The sequence below is a fragment of the Hypanus sabinus genome, chromosome 27 (genome assembly GCF_030144855.1).
Source record: "Hypanus sabinus isolate sHypSab1 chromosome 27, sHypSab1.hap1, whole genome shotgun sequence".
Taxonomy (NCBI): Eukaryota; Metazoa; Chordata; class Chondrichthyes; order Myliobatiformes; family Dasyatidae; genus Hypanus; species Hypanus sabinus.
In genome coordinates this window covers 41,306,071-41,326,001 of record NC_082732.1, presented here as the reverse complement: position 1 = coordinate 41,326,001, position 19,931 = coordinate 41,306,071, and the positions used below count along the sequence as shown (strand labels likewise).

The 19,931-nt window shown below is 47.9% G+C and overlaps 1 protein-coding gene across 14 annotated transcripts in view; it reads right to left on the bottom strand.

Annotated features, from left to right (window-relative positions):
• Positions 1 to 19,931, bottom strand: part of samd11 (sterile alpha motif domain containing 11) — a 347,655-nt gene that overhangs the window by 90,180 nt on the left and 237,544 nt on the right. The window lies entirely within an intron of this gene.

Here is a 19,931-nt window from a genome sequence, read left to right as displayed (position 1 = left end):
TGGGAGTTCTCCCAGTGCTCCAGTTTCCTCCCACAACCCAAAGACATTCCAGTTAGTAGGTTAACCTGTCATTGTAAATTGTACCGTGATTAGGCTAGTATTACATAGATGGGTGTCTGGGTGGTGTTAAACATTGATCAGAAGGGACTGATGTCTGCTCTATCTCGAAAAGCTCAGCAGGTCAGGCAGCACCTGTGGAGAGCAATAAACAGTCAATGTTTTGGGCCAAGGCCAGGGTTAATCTCATGTCCAAGCCCCATGTAGAGCTTCCCAGCACTTTTAACCTAACAACATCTACCGATGATCACCAGAGATTCTGCAGATGCTGGAAATCCAGAGTAACATACACAGATGGCTGGAAGAATTCAACAAGTCCAGCAGATGCTCAGCCTGAAAGGTCAACTGTATATTCCTTTCCCTGTGTGGTGTATGGAGTGTCCAGGGAGGGGACACTATTATTGAAGGGGCTTGTCTTGTCCAATCTGGGGCAGCTCATTCAGCTTTGGTCCCCACCGGACACTCAGCTCTCACTTATGGCTCCAAGTAGTTTGCGTGAGACAGCAGCCACACCCCAGTAGATAAACCAGGTGACCTAAGCCTGTGGGTTTCATACCACGGTGAGATAGGAACATGCAAAGTCAGCTCTGGCAGACTGAGCGGATGAGGTCTACAGTGAGATCAGGAAGGTGGTTCTACAACACTCCATAAAGAGTGAAATGCATGACAAGGCACAGAAGATGTCATAGTCATCCACTGTAACCAAGGAAGACCCCAGTTTGTGACAGCTACTTGTGCCACTGGTCTTCCAAGGCCAAGGGACTGGAAATGCCCACTACAACAGCCCTTTCATTTTAAAAACTCTCCAACACATATTTTGTCATTGTCAGAGACGACGGACAACCATCATAGATCCTGCCTGAACATCTACTGACCAGTGTGAGTGGGAACTTCTGCAAACCCACATTAAAGGACTTATCTTTTTCCCTTTGACAGTGTGAGATGTATGCAGCTTAAAATCCAGCAAGCCATCTCTCCCTCCCTTCCAACCTCTCCTTCGGCACCGTGGGCTCACAGACCTCTAACTATCACAGCAAATCATAAACACAAGAGATCTAGAGAAACCTACACAAAATGCCAGTCAGGCAGCACCCCTACCGAGAGGAATAAAGAGTTTGTGTTTGAGGCTGAGACGCTTCAAAGTTCAAAGTGCATTTATTATCAAAGCTACCATATACAACCCCGAGATTCATTTTCTTGCGGGCATTCACAGTAAATACAAAGCCACACAATAGAATCAATGCAAAACTGCAGGATGATCTAACAACCAATGTGCAAAAGGCAGCAACAGTGCAAATATAATCGAATTTGTTTAAATTATTAAATAATAATAGATAATAATAAGCAATAAATATTGAGAATGATGAAAGGTCCTTGAAAGTGAGTCTGTCGTTTGGGAGAACAATTCAGAGCAGAGGTGAGTGAAGCTATCCATTCTGCTTCACGAACCTGATGATTGTAGGGTAATGATTATTCCTGAACCTCCTGAGGTGGGTTCTGAGGCTCCTGTGCCTCTTTTCTGAAAGCAGAAGTGAAAAGAGTGCACGGTCTGTTACCCTATACACGCTGTTGGCCTGTTGCACACGCAAAATTCTGCAGGGACGCAGCAGGTCAAGCCGTGGAAATGAATAAACAGTCGATGTTTCGGGACGAGGCCCTTCTATCAGGACTGTTACACTAAAATGTTCTTTCAGACCAGGACTGAGGGCAGGCAGCGCCACTCCCAGGCTCGACAGTGCAGTCACGGGTCAGGGACGGATCCCGACTGGGGGGTGGATGTGTTGGATCCCACCTGCCACAGACTTTCACTCCCCCCCCCCCCAGAGTTCCCTGTTGGCAGCCAGCAACCACAGACACAGTTCGGGGGAGGGGGGGGGGCGGGGTGGAATCGGAAAACCCTCACCGTGGCAGCTGTGGTTAAGGGAGCGAGCAGAATTCTTTAATAGCCACAAGAAATTCTGCAGATGCTGGAATTCTTTATTGTACAATTCTTAATCACCAGATATTCTCAAGGGTGGCTTTATTTTGGGAGGGGAGCTGGGAAGAAGATATTCTTCCATTGTGTGTGTGTGTGTGTGTTACTCTGGATCTCCAGCATCTGCAGAATCTATCGTTAGCATCCACCATTAAGGACCCTGTCACCCAGGACATGCCTTCGTTTTACTGCGACCATCAAGAGGTGGTACACATTAAATGTTTCTTCCTCTGCACCATCAGGTTTCTGAAAGCACAATGCCTCACTATATTTTTGCACTACTTATTTAATTTAATATATGCATATTTTTATTGTAATTCATAGTTTCATGTATTTTTGCGCTACTCATTTGTATATAACTACAAATTATAAGATACATTTACCTTCTTATAATTTAGTTTTTTTTTATTATGTATTGCACTGTACTGCTCGGCAAAACAAATTTCACGGCATATGCCACTGGTATCAAACCTTATTTTGATTTTTGTATTTTTAAAAGTCAAGACTGACAATTGCATCCAGTGTGATTCCCGCCCTCGACCCTCTCTCTGCCGTGGGCGGCAGTCTGCCGGTTAAATATATTCCCCGTTAATCCGCAAGCGCCACCTCGGTGAGTCATCTGCACCGCCTGAAGCGACAACTCACTTGGAGCCTCGCAGTCAAAAGGGCAGCCGCGGCGAGATCCCCATCCCCACGGGGTGAGCAGCGGAGAGGAGAGATGCCTCTCTTAAAGCGGCCACCACCTGAACGCAGGCAGGACTCCGCCCTGTCACACTGAACGCAAAGACCCAGAACTTGGGGCTCGATGTCGGAGGGAGACGGACTTCTACAAAAGGGTGACATTCCCCCCCACCCACTCTACCAATACTGTCCCGAGTCACCCAGAGCGAGCTGGAAGTCCCCGGTACGAAAATGAATTTCAGGGTAGTACATGGTGACATATCTGTACTTTGATTAAAAAAATATAATTGATAATAGTGAAATACTAAATTATTTCGTTCTCCTTTACATTTGTGTACTGGAAATGGCATTAAACAATCTTGAAATTTACTTTGAACTTTGGATCCGACACGACCGAGGAAACAGCGCGCACACACACACACAAACACTAACACACACGAACACACACACACACACACACACACAATCCACAGGTAGTGGATCGGTTGAACAACAGGGGTCTCCGCAACTTCGCAAGATCCAAACACGCAACTCCTCCACACGAGGAGCCGGGAGACCGGGTGCCGGAGAGAGGGGCCACAGTGGACAGGTGTCCATCGTCCGCTGACTTCAGGCGCACACCCCCTTTAACAGCCGACAAGCCAGCCGTCTGTGAAATCCTGTCAGCGGCCCCAGTCACTGAGTACTTACCTTGTCTTGGCAGACTAGGAAGCGGTGCAGATGTAAATGGTTACATCACACACGCAGAAGGGGATGAAACCCTATGTGGGTTGCTGATCACATGCCTTTAAAGAGAAACCTACAGGGGTTTGGGGCTTGACATGGAAAAAGAAATCGTACTTTCCACCCAGTGACTAATATGCTACCAATCAACATTATGTTGAAGAAACCATTGTTGTCACGGAGAAAGCAAACCACGACCAACCCCCTCCTTAAGAGCCTGGCTAACTCGGGCTTCCTAAACAGACCATGTCACATCTGCTTCCAGACAGTTATAAAAATGATTTCACTTCTGAATAAAACTTTTGTCAGTGTGGTGTACTCCTCCCCCCTGCTCCAATGAGACTGAAATTATTTTATTTTTATTTTTATTCTGAGCCATTGAGAAACAAATGCACAGAAAACCAAGAGTTTAGAAAATAACTGTCAAGGGAGAACCAGGGTGTCAGTTTCCAAATCAGTCAGGATTATTATTAAACTATGAGGGGTATAGATAAGGTAAACGCAAGCAGGCTTTTTCCGCTGAGGTTGGGCGAGAGGAGAACTGGAGGTTATGGGTTAAGGGTGAAAGGTGAAATATTTAAGGGGAACTTCACTCAGATGGTGGTACAAATGTGGAACGAGCTGTCAGCAGAAGTGGTGGGTGCGGGTTCGATTGCAACATTTAAGAGAAGTTTGGATAAGTACATGGATGGGAGGGGTATGGTGTAGGCAAATGGGAAGAGATGGGCCAAAGGGCCTGCCTCTGTGCTGATTACACTGTGCTCACTGCAGTTATATTCTTGGAACCTTGCCGAGGCCCTGAAGCCATGCGACATGTTGTAAATTTAGTTTGTGAGAGAGAGAGAGAGAAATAACTGTCCAACAGGCAGTAACAGCATTGGGAAGGTTTGCATGGGTGAGAGTGTGTGAGATGGTATAGAATGTGTGAGTGCATTCCCACAGTGCAAATCTGTGTGTGAGTATGAACGTAGTGTGGCTGAGCAACGGTAAGCACGAGATTCTGCAGAGGCTGGAAATCCAGAGCAACACATGCAATGTGCCAGAGGAACTCAGCAGGTCAGGCAGTATCTACGGAGAGGAATAAACACTCCACTTTTCAGGCCCAAAACCTAGATTATTTCCTCTTCTCCATAGACGTTGCCTGACCTGCCAAGTTCCTCCAGCATTTTGTGTGTGTGCGTGTTGCTCTGGAGATTCTGCAAATGCAGAATATCTTGTGTTAGAGATAGAAATTAATTTTATTAATCACATGTACATCAAAACAAAGTTCTGAGTAAATACATGTCACCATATACAACCCCGAGTTTTGTTTTCTTGCGGGCATCCTCAGTAAATTCAAGAAACACAATAGAAAATGAAAGACCACACCCAAAGGGTAGACAAACAACCAGAGTGCAAAAGACAACAAACTGCAAATATAAAATAAGAAATAATAATAAAAAATAGGCAATAAATATCAAAAACGTGAGATGAAGAGCCCTTGAGAGTGAGTCCATAGATGTGGGAAGAGTTCAGTGACGGGCCAAGTGAAGTTGAGTGAAGTTATCCCCTCTGGTTCAAGTCAAATCAATAAGGTTTGCGCTGGGCAAGTGTTGCCATGTTTCCAGTGCCAACATAGCAGTGCACACAAGTGTGAGCAAGCACACCAGTGTAAGTGTGAATGTGCATGAGCATGTAAACTCACAAGCACAAGTGAGCAAGCCAGTTGTGCTAACATGTACCAGGGGAGTGAAAGGATTTTAAGGGAGAGAATGAATATGCTTATGTGTATCTACAAGACCATGCATACGTGTGCATTCATGTGTGTTCAAGCGTGTGTGTGTGTGTCTGCACCTGCACACTTTTGTTCTCAATTCCAAATGCAGAATCTTCGATTCCCTTACACAGAGGGTAGTGGATGCTCGGAAAGTGCTTCCTGTGGTGGCGGTAGAGGCAGAAACATTAGGAACTTTTAAGAGACTTTTAGATAGGAACGTAAATGTGAGGAAAATGGAAGGATATAGACATTGTGCATGCAGAAGAGATTAGTTTGGTTAGCCATCACTGGCTGCATCATGACCTGGTATGGAAACACCAATTCCTTTGAACGGAAATTCCTACAAAAGATAATGGATTTGGTCCAGTACATCCTGGCTAAAGCGCCCCCAGCCACTGAGTACGTCTGCATGAAATGCTGTTGTAGGAAAGCAGCATCCATCATCAGAGATTCCCATCACCCAGGCCATGCTCTTTTGTCACTGCTGCCATAGGGTAGAAAGTACAGGAGCCTCAGGACTTGCACCACCAGGTTCAAGAACAGTTACTACCCCTCAACCATCAGGCTCCTGAACAAAAGGGGATAACTACACTCACTTGCTCTTCCATTGAGGTGTTCCCACTGTCAATGGCCTCACTTTAAGGATTCTGTATCTTGTTATTTCAATAGACAGTAGGTGCAGGAGTAGGCCATTCGGCCCTTCTAGCCAGCACCACCATTCACTGTGATCATGGCTGATCAGACACAATCAGTACCCCATTCCTGCTCTCTCCCCATATCCCTTGACCCTGCTATCTATAAGAGCTCTATCTAACTCTCTTGAATGCACCCAGAGACTTGGCCTCCACTGCCTTCTGGGGCAGAGCATTCCACATACCCACCACTCTCTGGGTGAAAAAGTTTTTCCGCATCTTTGTTCTAAATGGCCTACCCCTTATTCTTAAACTGTGGCCTCTAGTTCTGGACTCACCCATCAGTGGGAACATGCTTCCTGCCTCCAGCGTGGCCAATCCCTTAATAATCTTATATGTTTCAATCAGATCCCCTCTCATTCTTCTAAATTCCAGTGTATATAGTGTATATCATTCTCTCCTATTTATCTATATTTGCATTTGCAGAGTTTGGTGTCCTCTGCATTCTAGCTAATTTTTCACTGATCCTGCTGTAGTTACTATTCTACAGATTTGCTGAGTACGCCCACAAGAAAATGAATCTCAGGGCAGTATATGGTGATATATATGCACTTTGATCATAAAATTGACATTGAACTTTGATTACTAATTTATTTGATTCAGCATAATGTTGTGGGCTGAAGGGCCTGTTCCTGTGCTGTACTGTTCTATGTTAATGCCTGTGCATTAGTGCATTACTGACAAAACAGGGCAAAAATTAAAATGTTTCATTATATACTTCAGTCAATTAATTATCTAGGATGCCAGGGTTTTCTTTTTGGCGTTGCCATGGTATTTATAATTGAAGAGCCTGGCTTGCTGCCAATTACAAGTGGTTGCATCGATCTTTTCCTATGCAAACCCCCGACGAGCCTGTCAGGAATGCAAAACAAAAATCATGCCGTTTGGTGACATGTGGGCATCACATTGATTGACATGTCGACTTTACTGCTGACAGCTCCTGGAACAGGAAAAGCTTAAAAAAACTGCGATACATAAATTTTGATAAATCCTACCATGATTTGAAAATAATTGGCACCTTGGACATTATTGCGCCTTTCACTAAATCTACAACATGCTCCGTGTCTTCAGGGTTTCATCAAGACTCCACGAATATAACTGCAGCAATGCTGTATAATCCTCTCCTAGCTTTTACACAGAATGCTGTCGCAGGAAAGCAGCATCCATCAAGGTCCTCCAGGCCATGCTCTCTTCTTGCTGCTGCCATCCGGGAGGAGGTACAGGAGCCTCGGGACCCACACCACCATACATGGCAACCATCAGGCTCTTGAACCAGAAGGGATAATTGCACTCAACACCATTCACCCCTTCACAGAACTGATTCCGCAACCAATGGACTCACTTTCAATGACTCTTCATCTCATGCTCTTGATATTGTTTTTAATCGAGATACAGTGTAGAACAGGCCCTTCCAGCCCTTTGAGCCACGCCACCCAACAATCCCCTGATTCAAGCCTAACCTAATCACAGGACTATTTACAATGAATAATTAACCTAGCAACCGGTACCTCTTGAACTGTGGGAGGAAACTGGACACAGGGAGAGCGTACAAATTTCTTACAGGCAGCGGCAGGAATTGAACCTGGGTCACCTGCACTGTAAAATGTTGTAGTAGCCACTACACTTTATTATTATTACTATTGTTTCTTTGTAGTTACTGTGAATGCCAGCAAGTAAATGAATCTCAAAGTTGTATATGGTGACACACATGTACTTTGATAATAAATCTATTTAGAACTTTGAACTATTTGTAAAGCTCTTAACTGTGCAGGTAAACTGTGCCTCTCCACCACACCTTCCACCAACACATAGGTCAGTGCTTTGTTGTCAGTGGTGGACTCCAGACAACATTGACCTTCCCATCTTGCAGACACATCAAAATTCCACCAAGTGTTTAAAAACATGTACAAGATTATAAGAGGCACAGTCAAGGACTTTTCCCCAAGGTAGAGATGGCTAATGCAAGGTGATATAATTTTAAGGTGATTGTAGGAAAGTATAGGAGGATGTTAAAGTACTTTGAGAGTTTGGTCATGAGTCAACTCCTGACTAAGCAAGCACCTAGACCAGTGGTTCCCAACCTTTTCTATGCCCCACACCCCTAGGAAATGTTTGATTAATGTTCACACCCCCTACAAAAGTAATATCACATTTGAAGGTGAAAAAGTCTAATTCCTAATTATTGAACCACATACAATACTGTGGGTGAACAAATTGAACTTAAAAAAATAAGCTTTTAACTCAGTGCATAAAATTCAAATATAAATTGAGCAATTAGATTCTAATTTATTCAGAAAAAATTGTAAACAGTAAATTGATGAGACTCCTCAACTCTGAGGTGTAACTTCCCAGCTAACACTGATGAAACTTCTCAACTCTGACTCGGGCAGTGGGAGACTGGAGTGAGTTTACATCTCTCGAATCCGGCAGCGGGAGACTGGAGTGGGCTTGGGACAAACGTTACTACCACTTCCAAAGGCAGATGGCTAAGTGATGATTCGCAACTTGTCACTCAAGGACACAAGCCACTCTTTGTCGCACCCCCTGAAATTCCATCTTGCACCCCCTGGGGGTGTGGGCACCCCAGGTTGGGAACCCCTGACCTAGACTCACCACAGTAGGTCTACAGCAGATGCAATCTTACTGGCTGACCAACTCAGTCTTGGACCACCTGGACAATAACAATACTTACATCAGTTGCTGTTTATTGTCTGTAGCTCAGCGTTCAACACAAACATACCTTCAGTTCTAAACAATAAGCATCAAAACCTGGGCCTCTATACCTCCCTCTGCAACTGGATCCTTGACTTTCTCACTGGGAGACCACAGTCACTGCAGATTAGAAATAACATGTCCTCCTTGTTGAAAATCAACACTAGCACATCTCAAGCATGCGTGCTTAGCCCAATGGTCTACTCTCTCTACACCCATGATCGTGTGGCTAGCCATCTACAAATTTACTGATGACACAACTATTGTCGCCAGAGTTTCAGATGGTGACGAGGAGATGTAGAGGAGTGAGATGGATCAGCTGGTTGAGTGGTGTCACAGCAACAACCTTGCCACAACATCAGTAAGACCAAAGAAATGATTGTAGACTTCAGGAAGGGGAAGGCAAGGGAACACACAGCAGTCCTCATCAAGGGATCAGAAGTGGAAGGGGTGAGCAGTTTCAAGTTCCTGGGTGCCAACATCTCTGAGGATCTATCCTGGCCCCAACATAGTGATGCAATTACAAAGAAGGCATGACAGCAGCTATACTTCATAAGCAGCTTGAGGAGATTTGGTTTGCAAATTTCTACAGATGTACCATGGAGAGCATTCTAACTGGTTGCATCACTGTTTGGTATGGAGGGGCCACTGCAGAGAATCAGAAAAAGCTGCAGGAAGTTGTATGGGCACTAGCCTCCCCAGTATCCACAACACCTTCCAAAGATGGTGCCTCAAAAAGGCAGTATGCATCATTAAGGACCCCCATCACCCAGGACATGCCCTCTTCTCATTGCTACCATCAGGTAGGAGGTACATGAGCCCGAAGGCACACACTCAACATTTCAGGAACATCTCCTTCCCCTCTGACATCAGATTTATGAATGGGCAGTAAACGCATGAACACTACCTCAGTATTTATTTCATCTTTTTTTTCCACTACTTATTTAATATTTTTCTTTTTTTAGATAAATTTATTTTAATTTACAGCTTTTAATTATTATGTACTGTATTGCAATGAGTGGCGGAGTGGAGATATGTCTCTTCCAAAGGTGGTGTAAGGTGCTCCTTCCCTCTGCTAGACGGCAGGCCACCCTTGGACAAGGTGCAGCACCTGCTTAGCCCCCCAGTCAGGGTCACATGAAATCATGGGAGCAGGTGGTGGATGGTCGTATGAGTAGAAGGTACACTTCACAAGTCCTGGTTATGTGACAACTGAGGCCAGGCCGACAATCCCTGAAGAGTATTGATAATGGCTGGACTCACTTGTCCTGTATAGACACTGTTCAGAAGGCAGCAATGGCAAACCATTTCTGCAGAAAAATTTGCCAAGAACAATCATGGTGAAAGACTGTGATTGCCCACTTCACATGACATGGCACATAACAAACGGACTATTCCAATGTACTGCTATCGCAAAACAACAAATTTCATAACATAAGCTAGTAATATTAAACCTGATTTTGTAGGTTCTTAACACACAGAAGGGTGGGTGTGTGGAACACCCTGTTAAGGGTGGTGGTAGAGACAGATACATTAGGGATATTTACAAAACTCTTAGATGGGCACATGGATGACAGAAAGATAGAGAGGTGCATAGGAGGAAAGGGTTAGATTGTTCTTGGAGTAGGTTAAAAGGTATTGTTCATTTTAAAATTTATTTATTTACAGGATGTGGGTGTTGCCAGCTAAGCCAGCATTTATTGCCCATCCCTAGCTGCCCTTGAGAAGATGGGGATGAGCTGCCTTCTTGAACTGCTGCAGACCTTGAGGTGTAGGTACACCCACAGTGTTTTTAGGGAGGGAATTCCAAGATTTTGGCCCAGCAACGATGAAGGAATAGTGACTTGGAGGGGGATTTCCAAGTGGTGGTGTTCCCAAGCTCAAGAAGGCATCCCATCCAAATTCTTTGCATCAAACCTTTCTCAATAGTGCCTCCAGAAGCTGCCAATACAGTGAGCAAGAGAGGCAAGGTTCAGTAACACCACCACCTGCAGATTCCCCCTCAGGCCCTTAAATATGACATCTAGCTATAGATGACCCAAAATCAATGGAAAAAGCCTGCTTGCATTTACCCTACCTACACCCCTCATAATTTTGAATACCTCTATCAAATCTCCCCTCATCCTCCTACACTCTAGGGAATGAAGTCCTAAACCATTCAACCTTTCCCTCTAACTCGGGTTGATGTAACGAGCTGCCTCCCTTCTGAGAAGCGGCACTATCTGTTCCATGATCAGCCTGCTCTCTGCCAGAGGTGACATCTTCTACACTTGAAACTTATCGCCCCATCAACTCAGGCAGCTGCAAACCCCGCAGATGTTGAGTGATGCGCTCCAAAGCTGTAGTAAGCACAGGGGTGACTGGAAAGGAGATAACACATGCAGCCACACATCCAGATGCACTGGAAGTGAAGACTCTTCTCCCCTCTTGGGTGGGGCAGCACTGCCTCATCGCCGCCGTGACACAGGATGTAATGCTTTGACTTTATGAGGCATTGGTCAGACCACACTTGGAGTACTGTGAGCAGTTTTGAGCCCCTTATCTAAGAAGGGATGTGTTGGCATTGGGGAGGGTCCAGGGAAGGTTCACGAGAATGATTCCAAAAAGTGTAAGGGTTAACATATGAGGAGCATTTGATGTCTCTGGGCCTGAACTCATTGGAGTTTAGAAGAACGAGGGGAGACCTCAATGAAATCTTTCAAATATTGAAAGGTCTGGACAGAGTGGATGTGGAGAGGATGTTTCCTATAGTGGGACAGTCTAGGACCAGATGGCACAGCCTCAGAATAGAAATACATACGCTTAGAACAGAGATGAGGAGGAATTTCTTCAGCCACAGGGTAATTAATCTACAGAATTCATTGCCAAGGGTGTCTGGGGAGGCCAAGGCATTGGGTATATTTATTGCAGAACAAGGTTCTTGATTAATAAGGACATCAAAAGTTACAGGGAGAAGGAAAGAGAATGAGGTTGAGAGGGATATTTAATCAGCCATGGTGGAATGGCAGATTAGACTCGAGGGGTCGAATGGCTTAATTCTGATCCTGCGTCTTATGGTCTTATAATAAACCTGACTCTGATTAGTACAAATATTGTGGGCTGAATGGCCTGTTCCTGTACTGCACTGTGTTTGTTCTATGTCTGTGTGGAGTCTGCAGGTCCTTCTTGTGACTGCTTAGGCTTCCTCTGGTTTCCTCCTGTATCTGAAAGTCCACGATGCCAAATAATTGTCACAGACACATACAAATATGCAGGCACAAACACAGACGTTACTGCAGAAAGACGCAAGCACACACATGGGAATATGCACACAACTATAGCAAATGTGACTTCTTGGGGTACAAAAGCAGTCGGCATAGTAGTGAACATAACACTTTACAGCAGCAGACATTGCAATTGGGGTTCAATTCCTGCTGCTGTCCATAAGGAGTTTGTACATAGAGACCCACAAGTTCATGCGTCAAATAGAACTAATCTTTATTCTTCTTGAAGAAGGAAACAGAGTCACTATTTCAATCTAACTGTCCCAAACCAACTTTTCTCTCCTTCCACAGACACTGGTCTCTCCGCTGTTCCTATCATTGAGTGTCGACCCTAATTCCTAATAAGAGCGAGGATCAGAGAGATGGCCTATTAGCTGGTTCAGAGCTAGCAATCATAGCTTCTTTTAAAGCCCCAAAATTAGAATGGAGAGAGGCTTTCTCCTCAAGCCCCTCATCTCATCAAATAGCCAAAGGTGCTTCAATAAACGGGTGGTGGAGTTTGGAGTTCAGTTCTAGCACCCCCTGTAAGAAGTCTGTACATCCCTTCTCATGAAGCAAGTGGGTTTTCACCGGATGCTCTACCTTCCTCCCACTATCCAAAGACGTGCTGGTTAGTGGGTTAATTGGTCAGTGTAAATTGTCCCACAATTAGGCTGGGGTTAAATCAGTGGGCCTGTTCTGCGCTCTATCTCTGAATAACTAAGTAAATACATAAATAAATAGACAAATAGATAAATAAATAAATAAAAACTTGCCCAGATGGAAGTCAAGGATGGATGAAACAATGGCACCCAGGAGATGGAGTTGATTGTGAATTTGAGCAAGTCATTGGCTTCAGTGGGAAGGAGGATTGAGGTTGATATAAAGGCAGTGACAGTAATTACACAATCCACACCCCACCCCTCATCCCCATCCATTAATGGACAGGCCAGTGTCTGTCTCTCTGAAGGGAACTTGAGGATTCCATTGATGCTGAAGTACCATCATGTTGTCAGCACCCCCAGGCCGGAGAGATCGCCACCAGTCCTCTCCACGGGGGCTGGGTCTCCGCCAGGGCTGCACAGTAGCAGCGTGGAAGGGGAGACCCTGGAGAGAAAAACAGTGGAGAAAGATCGGGTGAGTGGGTGGGGATGGATGGGAAGAGACAGAGAGAGACAGGAGGAGGGAGAGAGTGCAAGAGGGAGTGGGAGTCAGAGAGATAGGAGAGGGACAGGGAGGGAGTGGGGAGGTGGGAGAGGGGCAAGAATGGATGGAAAAGTGGTGAATAGAAAAGGAGAGATAGGGGAAGGAGGAGGGGGAGGAAGTGTGGGGAGAAAGAAGGGGAATAGAGAAGGAGAGAAAGAAGAGAGAGAGGAGGAGCGTATGGATTTTGGGTGTTGTCTGTAAGGAGTTTGCATGTTCTCCCTGCAGGTGCGGGGAGAATGTGCAGGTGTCCTCTGGGTGCTCTGGTTTCTAGTGATTTGCCAGTTTAATTGCCCCCCGGTGCGTGGCTATGTGATATAACCTGACAAGTTGATGGGAACGTGGGGAGAATAACAAAAACACCGGTAGGTTTAATACACGGTTATTACAGCTCAAGCCATCGGAGTTCAGATTTCAATTCTGACGTCATCAGAAAGGGGTTTAGATGTCCTCCCTGGGTTTTCTCCGGGTGCTCCAGTTTCCTCCCACTGTCTAAATATGTACCAGTTAGGTTATTTGGTCATTGTAAATTGTTCTGTGGTTAGGCTAGGGTTAAATTGGGGGTTGCTAGGGTGGCACGGCTTGAAGGCACACCGTATCTCTAAATAAAAGATTAATGCAGGTAGGTGGCTGGTGATCAGCATGGGTCCAATGGGCTGAATGGCCTGTTTGACTTGGAGCAGGGAATGAACAACATTGCTTGTCTCTGCCCCCTGCGCGCTGCGGCCTATTCAGGACTAGGCCTCCACCTCAAGAATCCAGGCATATAGGCACAGATCCCAAAGAGCCCTCCTCAGACCATCAATTCACCAGGAATTCTGCTCCACTACTAGTCCAGACAAGTCATCAGAAGAAATTCCAAAAATAAATCCAATAAAAGAATTTGTCATCAACAAACTGTTGCTGTCATAGGCCAGGTTTTATTAATGTATCTCTCAGTAGTGTTGGCAGCACTGACAAACAGGCCCTTGTCTCTATGAGGATACAAAAGATAACTTCACACCAGCGTTGGGACATAGTGGCTAGAGACATGGAGAACCAAAACAGAGAAACAGACCCTTCAGCCCATCGCATCTGTGCCAAACTTTTATTCTGCCTAGTCCTATCAACCTACACCCGGGCCATAGCCTTCCATCCATGTACCTATCTAAACTTCTCTTAAATGGTGAATTTGAACATGCATCACTCTCACTCACAGCTCATTCCACACTTGCACCACCCTCTGAGTGAGGAAGCTCTCCCCTCAGGTTCCCCTTAATTGTTTCACCTTTCTCCCTTAACCCATGACCTCTAGTTCTCGTCACACCAAACCTCCATGGAAAAAGCCTGCTTGCATTTACCCTACCTACAACCCTCATAATTTTGTATACCTCTACCAAATCTCCTCCACTCTAGGGAATAAAGTCCTTCCTAACCTATTCAACTCTTGAATTGGTCTTAAAGGAGATTGGGGCTGAGAGGGAAATGGATCAGCTATGATGAAATGGTAGAGCAGACTCAATGAGCCAAATGGCCTACTTTTGCTCCTTATTGCCTTGTCCCTATAGCTCAGGTCCTCAAATCCCAGCAACATCCTTATAAATCTTTTCTGCACTCTTTCAATCTTATTGATATCTTCCCTGTGGGCAGGTGTCCAGAACTGCACACACAATGCTCCAGATTAGGCCTCATTAACACCATCTGCAATTCAATATAACATCGCATCTCCTGTACTCATACTTTGAATATATTGTGATGGCAGGGGTGGGGGAAAGAGAAAGAAAAATAATCTGCTCCAGGCATCAGCGAATGGCAGAGAAAGAGTTCAGCAGCAAATAAAAACACCTCAGCCCTGAGCGACTCATAACAGCGGCCTTCGTCAGTCAAGACACTGAGTACAGAAATTTAAGCATCATGTTGTAGTTGTTGTGGTGAACTATGTGCCTGTCGGGACACGCCCCTGCTGACTGCTCCTGTGGCTCCTCCCACAGGCCCCTGTATAAAGGAGACCTGCGGCCTGAAGATCGGCCTCAGTCTCCAGGACCTTGTATGATAGACACTCACTCCTGGTTCCTTCTTCCAGTCAATAAAAGCCGATATCTCGCCTACGTCTCAGTGTGAGTTATTGATGGTGCATCAATTTTATTGACTGGAAGTTTTAAAACATGGAACCCGTTTTGCGTCCGGACCGGTTGGATTTGGACCCTCAAGACCCTGACGCAGCTCTCGCTTTTGAACACTGGCTTGCATGCTTCCAATCGTACTTGGCGGAGCTTCGTGCGACTGAACCCGCCGTTATGCACAGAATCCTACTCTCGAGGGTCACCCCCAAAGTTTACTCCTTTATCCGGGACCTGCCGACCTACGAAGGGGCACTGGACGCCCTCAAACGACAGTACCTGCGGCCGGTGAACACCGTCTACGCAAGACATCGCTTAGCTACCCGGCAACAGCGGCCTGGCGAATCGTGCGCTGAGTTTCTCCGAGCACTACAGACACTCGTCCGAGCTTGTGACTGCAAGACGCTCACGGCAGAACAGCATGCGGAGCTGCTGGTGCGAGACGCCTTTGTGACGGGACTGAGGTCAGTGTACATGCGCCAGCGGCTGCTGGAGAACTCGGATCTTACCTTAAGCTCGGCGATAGAGAAGGCCAATGCTCTAGAAGCTGCGCGGCATAACGCCGACGCTGTCCAGTCGCGCGATTCCCCGCCGGTTCCGTGGACGCCTCAGACCCCGCCACCGCCGGCTCCCGGGAGCGAATTCGCCAACGCCGCCGCCAGTCGCCATTCCACGAGCTCCCCGACCCAGACCACGGCTGTGGCCCGTAAGGAACTCGTGCTTTGTTATTTCTGTGGCCAAAAGAAACATCCTCGACAACGCTGTCCAGCGCGAGAAGCGACCTGCTCCAGCTGCGGAAAGCGGGGCCACTTCGCCAAGGTCTGTAAGTCTCAACCTCGAGCGGAGTGCAGCGCTGCGGGTGAAACGTGGGGGCCGCCATCTTGCATGCCGGGATGTGGGCGGCCATCTTTGTCGACGTCAGCACGCCCCGCCCCCGATCCTCGGATGCTGACCGGGTACCCCGGATGTGAGCGGCCATCTTTGTCGGCGTCAGCATGCCCCGCCCCCGACCCTCCGATGCTGACCGGGTACCCCGACGGCGATCCAACTCTGGCCACTGTGACTCTCGACCAAAGCGCCCCACACCAGCTTGCAAGATCCATGATGGACATCCAGGTGGAGGGGCACTGGACTGGATGCCTGTTTGACACGGGCAGCACTGGGAGTTTTATTCACCCGGACACAGTGCAACGCTGCGGACTTGCAACGCGGCCGGTCAGTCGGAGGTTCCATTTGGCCTCTGGGTCGCAGTCCGCAGACATCCGGGCGGGTTGTGTAGCGACTTTGGTGGTGCAAGGCACAGTATATCGGGACTTTGAACTGCTGGTCATGCCTAATCTGTGTGCACCTGTGCTATTGGGGCTGGACTTCCAGAGCCATCTCGAAAGTGTGACTATGGTATACGACGGGCCCCTCCCACCACTCACTGTCAAGAATCCTCAGTTTTGTGGGACTTCTTCACATACCCCGCTACTGACCACACACACACACGGACACACACATCCCATCCAGAACCAGGCCAACAGCTGCGCTACCGACACTTGCAGCCTCTCCACTCTCAAGATCCCTCCCCCACCGCTGTTCGCCAACCTGACCCCCGACTGTAAACCTGTGGCAACCAAAAGCAGGAGGTACAGCGCGGGGGACCGGGCCTTCATTCAGTCGGAGGTGCAGCGGCTGCTCAGGGAGGGGATCATTGAGCCGAGCACAAGCCCTTGGAGGGCCCAGGTGGTTGTTGTTCGGACTGGGCAGAAAAATAGGATGGTGGTGGACTATAGTCAAACCATCAATAGGTTTACGCAGCTTGACGCATACCCCCTACCCCGCATCGCGGATATGGTCAACCAGATTGCTCAGTATAAGGTGTACTCGACAATAGATCTGAAAACCGCTTATCACCAGCTCCCCATCTGCCCAGAGGACCGCCCCTACACCGCCTTCGAGGCGGGCGGCCGGCTCTATCACTTCCTGCGCGTCCCTTTCGGTGTCACGAATGGTGTCTCTGTCTTCCAGAGGGAAATGGACCGGATGGTGGACCAGTACCAACTGCAGGCCACATTTCCCTAACTGGATAACATCACCATCTGTGGTCATGACAGGCCAGATCACGACGCCAACCTCCAACGGTTTCTCCAAGTGGCCGCAGCTCTGAACCTTACTTATAACAGGGACAAGTGTGTTTTTGGTACCACCCGCCTTGCTATACTTGGGTATGTCGTGGAAAACGGGGTTATTGGGCCTGATCCTGAACGTATGCGCCCCCTGTTAGAGCTCCCTCTTCCCACCACTCTCAAGGCCCTCAGACGGTGCCTGGGGTTTTTTTCCTATTACGCCCAATGGGTCCCCCATTACGCGGACAAGGCTCGCCCCCTGGTCAAGTCTACCTCGTTTCCCCTCTCTGCTGAGGCCTGCGCGGCCTTCAACTGCATTAAAGCGGACATTGCCAAAGCTACGATGCATGCAGTGGACGAGACCGCTCCCTTCCAAGTGGAGTGTGATGCCTCCGATTTCGCTCTGGCTGCTACCCTTAATCAGGAAGGCAGACCAGTAGCATTCTTTTCTCGCACCCTCCAAGGCTCTGAAATTCGGCACTCCGCGGTGGAGAAAGAAGCCCAGGCCATAGTGGAGGCTGTTAGGCACTGGAGGCACTATCTTGCTGGCAAAAGATTCACTGTGCTGACCGACCAGCGCTCGGTTGCGTTCCTGTTCAGCAACCAACAGCGGGGCAAGATCAAAAATGATAAGATTTTGCGGTGGAGGATAGAACTCTCCACCTACACCTATGATATCCTGTACCGGCCTGGCAGACTCAATGAGCCCCCTGATGCCCTATCCCGGGGAACATGTGCTAGCACACAGCTCGACCAGCTGTACGCCCTTCATGCACAACTTTGCCATCCGGGGGTCACCCGATTTTACCATTTTGTGAAAGCTCGGAACCTGCCGTACTCCCTGGAGGACATCAGGACGATGACCAGGGACTGCCAAATTTGTGCCGAGTGCAAACCGCACTTCTACTGTCCTGACACGGCACAACTTGTCAAGGCCACCCGCCCTTTTGAACGCCTGAGTGTTGACTTTAAGGGCCCCCTTCCCTCCACTGACCGCAATGTCTATTTTCTCAGTGTTATTGACGAGTTCTCACGGTTCCCCTTTGCCATCCCCTGCCCCGACACCACTGCCACGTCCGTCATAAAAGCCCTGCGCCAGCTCTTCACTCTGTTCGGGTATCCCTGCTATATCCACAGTGATAGAGGGTCCTCCTTTATGAGTGAGGAGCTGCGCCAGTACTTGCTAGCTAGGGGCATTGCTACCAGTCGGACCACGAGTTATAATCCCCGGGGTAATGGCCAGGTAGAGCGGGAGAATGCCACAGTGTGGAAGGCCACACTTTTAGCCCTTAAGTCCAAAGGGTTGCCGGTCTCTCGATGGCAGGAGGTCCTCCCTGAGGCACTGCACTCTATCCGCTCTCTGTTATGTACGTCCACCAATGCCACCCCTCACGAACGCCTATTCTCTTTTCCCAGGAAGTCTGTCACTGGGACCACCCTACCAGTTTGGCTGACGTCCCCGGGGCCAGTGCTGCTCCGGAAACATGTGAGGAGCAATAAATACTCCCCGCTGGTGGAGAGGGTTCACCTTCTCCATGCGAACCCCCAGTATGCTTACGTGGTCTTACCTGATGGGCGGGAGGACACGGTCTCCATCCGCGACCTGGCACCCGCAGGTGCAGCAGACCACTACCCTGAAGGCTCTCCGGTAACTGTGAACCCTGCACCAGAGGTGACACCGTACTCACCAGGCCCTACACAGACTCCTCACGACACTTGTATACCGGGCGTTTCGTACGCATTTATACCAGGCGCCTCGCACATGCATGAGGGATCACCGGCGCCTAGTGGGCAAGAACACGCGCAACCCCCGTCCCCTGTGCAATCGCCAATGTTGCCGGCACCTATGCGGTCACAGCCGGTGCTACGTAGATCGCAGCGACAGATTCGACCGCCTGATCGGCTTGACTTGTAAGAACCTTCGCTACATGAGGACTTTTTCAAACGAAGGGGGGGTGAATGTGGTGAACTATGTGCCTGTCGGGACACGCCCCTGCTGACTGCTCCTGTGGCTCCTCCCACAGGCCCCTGTATAAAGGAGACCTGCGGCCTGAAGATCGGCCTCAGTCTCCAGGACCTTGTATGATAGACACTCACTCCTGGTTCCTTCTTCCAGTCAATAAAAGCCGATATCTCGCCTACGTCTCAGTGTGAGTTATTGATGGTGCATCAGTTGTGTAAGCCGTTGGTCAGGCAACAGCTGGAACACTGTGTACAGGTTTGGTTACTCTGTTGTAGGAACATTGCAGTCAAAATGGAAAGAGTGCAGGAAAGGTTTACAAGAACTTTGCCAGGACTAGTCGGCCAGAGTCATCGGGAGAGATTGGCCAGGCTTGGCCGTTATTCATTGAAACATAGGAGAATGAGAAGCCACCTTATGAGAGCATTTAAAATTATGACAGTCATTGATAAGGTGAATAGTGACCATCAGGGTCATTATCATCATCATCATGTGCTGTCATATTGACATGGGAGATTACGGTTTTCTTCCCCTATCCATGACCATGACTGTTCCCAGCAAATTTTTCATCAGAAGTGGTTTGGCATGGTTTTCTTCTGGGCAGTGTCTTTATGAGACGGGTGATCCCAGCCATTATCAATACTCTTCAGTGATTGTCTGCCTGGCGTCAGTGGTTGCATAACCAGGACTTGTGATGTCCACCAGCTGCTTATACGACCA